This window comes from Engystomops pustulosus, chromosome 6 (assembly GCF_040894005.1).
Source record: "Engystomops pustulosus chromosome 6, aEngPut4.maternal, whole genome shotgun sequence".
Classification (NCBI taxonomy): Eukaryota; Metazoa; Chordata; class Amphibia; order Anura; family Leptodactylidae; genus Engystomops; species Engystomops pustulosus.
The window spans coordinates 13462006-13467448 of record NC_092416.1 but is presented as its reverse complement, the minus strand read 5'-3'; positions in this window follow the sequence as shown (position 1 = coordinate 13467448).

Genomic DNA, 5443 nt, shown 5'->3' with positions numbered 1-5443 from the left:
GGAAATAATTAATTATGAGGGGCAGCATAGGAAATAATTAATTATGAGGGGCAGTTTAGTAATTAATGGGGGGAGGCATATTCAATAATTAATGGAGAGAGGTCCCAGTATATTAATTAATTAATTGGGCCAATATATAAAATAGTTCACAAGGGGGTGCAGTACCGGTATATCAAATAATTAATTGAGGGGGGTGCCAGTATATTATGGATGAGGTCACATGTACCGCTATTTATGTTTAGACTTTAGTCCGGCCCTCCAACAGTCTGAGGGGGACAGTCAGCGGCCCCCTATGTAAAAAGTTTGGGGACCCCTGTGTTAGACCGTCTGTATGAACAGAGAAAAAGCCATTAATGATTTTATGATGATGCAAGCGGACCGTAGTACTCCCCTGTGTAACTTTCATGTCAGCCACTGGCAACTCATGTGTGACTCCTGCCGTTTGCTCAGGCCCTTTGAAGAGGCCACGTTATTTGTCAGTCGCCAGGACTGCAGGATGAATAACATCATTCCACTGCTTCATGTCTTGGAACTCATGCTGCAAAATCTGTCTGGTCAGGGCACTGAAGAAGTGGAGACTACATCTCATGGCCACATGAGTCCTGTGGGTAAGGAACTGCAGGAGGAGGACATTGGAGCATAAGCAGAGTGAAATTAGTGGTTTTTCCACTCAGTTGACAAGATATGAGGAGCAGGAGCATCCGGAGGAGGTAGAAGACGAGGCAGATGACCCTCAAGCACCATGGCAGTATACAGTGGAGATGGAGGCCGGGAGTCCCTCAGAGTCACTTGCACACATGGCCTTCAGCATGCTGCTTTGGCCAACTAGTGACAGCTGAATAGTGAACATCCGGCATAGGTATAACCACCGCTCCACCCTCTTGGACCCTCACTACCGGTCGAAAATGGGTGATTTTTTTCCAGCTGCCGAGTGGGCGGCCATCGAACCCGCTTGTCCACCCGTAATGCATCAGATTAGATCAGCCATGATGCCTCCCCCAAATCTTGAGAAATTAGTCTGGATTCTAACTACCTGCCTCAGGCAATATTCAGATGTTGCCACCCACCTGATGCCACACATCTGCTGCCAGTTGCTCCATCTGCCTCCCACCATCTTTACCAGGGACTAGAATTGGCACCCACCTCCATACTCTGTCATTGTGCCACTCTGTGGCCTACCTTATTGCTGCCAGCTAAATAATTTGTCATTGTGCCACTTTCTGACCTGCTGCTTCTGCTGCCACTGCATCTACACTCTGTCATTGTGCAGCTCTGTGGCCTCCTGCTGCTGCCGCCATCTCCACATTCTGTCATTGTGCCACTCTGTTGCCCACCACGTTGCTTTCACCTCTACACTCTGTTATTGTGCCACTCTGTGGCCTCCTGCTGCTGCCACCACCTTCACACTCTGTCATTGTGGCACTCTCTGGCCTACCAGGTTCCTGGGGACTCCTCTGCACTCTGTCATTGTGCCACTCTGTGGTCTACCATGTTGCCGCCACCTCCACACTGTCATTGTGCCACTTTGTGGCCTACCATGTTGCTTCCAGAATAAAACTCCTATCTGTTTTTGGCTTTAGCAATACTGATGGATTATTGACCGATTGAAAGCGGACACTGATGGATGAAAAGAAGGGCAAAATGATCAGTGAAATGAGCTGGCACAGACGTTACCTTGTCGGGCTGCGTTCCTGCTTCACTAATTTGGTGAGGTTGGCCTATGTAAGTGCACATGGAAGTGTAGAGTGAAGTGATTCTAAGAGCGGCGGCTTTCATGTGGGTGTCATACTAAAACAAAGCATTGTTTGAAGACCAAACCACACTCCTTATGCATATTTAAGCATGGCACAACTTTCTACAACACCCTACAGGCTCTCTGCAGTCAGGAAATACCTGTTTTTTTAAACGTGATTCCTCATGATTCGATTCGGGTTGAATCAAATTTTTTCGAAAATTTGGAGAATCAGGTCGAATCGAATTTCAACTAATTCGTCCATCTCTAATCTATGATTCTGGGAGGCATCCATAGACAACCCTTAAATCATATTAGAGGGGGAATTCTCCCATGAGACTCGGGGCACAGCTCTGCACAAAGAAAGGAAAACTTTTATCTAACTTTTCTAGCCAGTTTTACTATAAAAACTCTTAAGCAATGTGCTCAGTATTCTCGATGGGGACATGGGAGAGCCAGAAAAAGGGTTCCTCATGATAGGTTCCCTTTAATATGACACCAGAATTGTGTTTCTAAGTGCCAGGGTTAAGGAGATATAGCTTTTTGAAGATGGCCACTGTCGTGACTTTTATAAATGTCCTTTCTGCAGGGGGAATGTAAATATAGGACATATATAGCCTTATGGCAGTCGTGAAGGGGTTAAATTTGGTATCCTTGTCATTGTTCTAACCCATGGAATAAAAGAGATGAGTAATAGAAATGGGAAATAATTGCCAATTTCGACACATTTGGCTTTTATTCCTGGTTCTAGTACACGGTATGGAATATTAAATACTGTCACAAGGAAGTGCAATCTGTTATGCAGAAAACAAGCCCTCACATAGCTCAATACATGACAATTTCAAACAATTATAGATTTTCGAAGGTGGGGGAGCAAAAATGGAAGCACAAAAACAAAAAAGTTGATCCTTGCCCCTTTCAGCTATTTATGTTTCCATTTTTAAAAACCAACTTTCGAAAATCCATATCTAATTTTATTTTTCTATTTTCAGATTGGCTTGATTTTTGCGGGACAATTTGTATTTCTTGGTTATTCCATTTAATATTCTCTGCTGGAAAATACTAGTTCCAAATGCATAGAAAAAAAAAAGTAAAATGGTAAAAAAAAAAAACAGTTGGTTTGAACATTTTGAGATTTTTTTCTGTTACAGTTTTCACTTTATAGGTTAATTATTTTTATAGTTTAATAAACATTTTGAGATCCGATACCTAATATGTTAAATATTTTATTTATATATTATATATTTTATTTTATGTTTTCTTTTTACTTTAAAAAATATATATCTTTTTACTATTATTTCAGGTCCCCTTAGAAGGTTTGAACTCTAGGGGCCTAATTGCTCATGTACTTACTGAAGTACAACTATATTCTAGTATGTTGTGAAATATATTATGCTTGTATTAGATTGTGTCTACAGGCAGTCCCCGGGTTACATACAAGATAGGTTCTATAGGTTTGTTCTTAAGTTGAGTTTGTATGTAAGTCGGAACTGTATACTTTATAATTGTAACCCCAGACAAAAATTTTTTTGGTCTCTGTGACAATTGGATTTTAAAAACGTTGGATTGTCATAAGAACCAGAACTAACAATAAATCTTATTTACAGGCGCCATTGATAACTGTTAAAGCTTTTTATTGTAACCTAGGACTAAAGTACAATAAATTACCATAATCCAGAGGTCCGTTTGTAACTAAGGGTCGTATGTAAGTCGAGTGTTCTTAAGTAGGGGACCGCCTGTAATGTCAGGGCCTTGAAGCCTCAGAGGGAACTGATAGGCTCACAATGAGCCCCTTCCATACATTCTTAGCCTCCAAATGAGGCAAAACGCTGTATGGAAGAAATAAACTAATACATTTTTTTAAAAAATCAAAAAGTTTTGAATTTTTCTCAAAGTAAATAAATTTATTTTCCTTAAAATTAGGAAAACTCCCATTTTTTATAATCTGGCGTTTCACAAAATTGCCGATTCGGATGCAATCAGACTACCCCTAAAAGGTCTCCTTATTTATAAATACACAAATGTTGTAGTTTGGAAACATTGCTTAAAGTCTTCAAATTAGCAGAAGTAAATTTTTTGAAAATTACCAATTCGCTTCCTCAAATGCTAAAAACATAGTGCTCAAAAAAATAAAGGGAACACTTAAACAACACAATATAACTCCAAGTAAATCAAACTTCTGTGAAAAAGAACTGAGGAAGCAGCACTTACTGACAATCAATTTCCTAGGCGATTAGCAAGACACGCTCAATAAAGGAGCGGTTCTGCAGGTGGGGACCACAGTCTACTTCTCTATACCAAAGCTTTCTGGCTGTTGTTTTAGTAACTTTTGAATAGTGGTGGTGCTTTCACACTCGTGGTAGCATGAGACGGACTCTAAAACCCACACAAGTGGCTAAAGTAGTGCAGCTCTTCGAGATGGCACAACAATGTGAGCTGTGCCAAGAAGGTTAGCTGTGTCTGTTTGGTAGTACCCAGAGGCTAAAGGCACTACCAGGAGACAGGCCTGTACACCAAGAGAGGGAGGGGGTCATAGGAGGGAAACAACCTAGCAGCAGGAATGTAAGCTGGGGGGCACACAGCATTCCATGTGCTCGCCAGAAATAGCCTGACGGCCATTAGGTACCGGGATGAGATCCTCAGAGACCTTGTGAGACCATATGCTGGTGCAGTTGGAACTGGGTTCCTCCTAATGCAGGATAATGCCAGACCTCTTGTGGCTGGAGTGTGTCAGCCGTTCATGCAAGATGAAGGCATTAAAGCTATGGACTGGCCCGCTCGTTCCCCAGAACTGAATACTATTGAGCACATCTGGGACATCATGTCTTGCTCCATCCACCAATGCCGTGCTGCACCACAGGCAGTCCAGAAGTTGGCGGATGCTTAAGTCCAGGTCTAGGAGGAGATTCCTCAGGAGACCATCAGTAACCTCATCAGGAGCTGCTGAGGCATTGTAGGGAGGTCATAGAGGTACATGGAGGCCACATACAATGCTGAGCCTTATCAGTAGCATGCTGAGGTGTTGTAGGGAGGTCATACAGGCACGTGGAGGCTAAACACAATACTGAGCCTCATCAGGAGCATGCCACGGTGTTCTAGTTAGGTCACACAGGCACGTGGAGGCCACACACAATACTGAGCCTCATCAGAAGCATGTTGAGACATTGCAGGAAGGTCACACAGGCACGTGGAGGCCACACACAATACTGAGCCTCATCAGAAGCATGTTGAGACATTGCAGGAAGGTCATACAGGCTTGTGGAGGCCACACGCAATACTGAGCCTTATTTTGTTTTATTTTACAGACATTACATCAAAGTTTGATCAGCCTGTAGTGTGTATTTCCACTTTAATTTTGTGGGTGACTCAAAATCCAGGCCTCCATTGGTCAATAAATTTGATACCCATTGATGATTTTCTTGTGATTTTGTTGTCAGAGCATTTAACTTTGTCCAGAATGATGCATTCCATGAGAATATTTCATTTATTCAGATCTAGGATGTGTTATTTTAGTGTTCCCTTTATTTTTTTGAGCAGTGTACTTTGTAGTGGTGTCTCACTGGACTCAGTAGGTAAGTCATCATTCATTCATTTGCTACATGATAACCGGTGCTTCAACATGTAGAGCCCTGACCCTGTGATATGTCTCATGTATGTAGTTGTGGACATGTAATGCATTATAATTCCCTGATAACTACTCTGTTTTGTAGA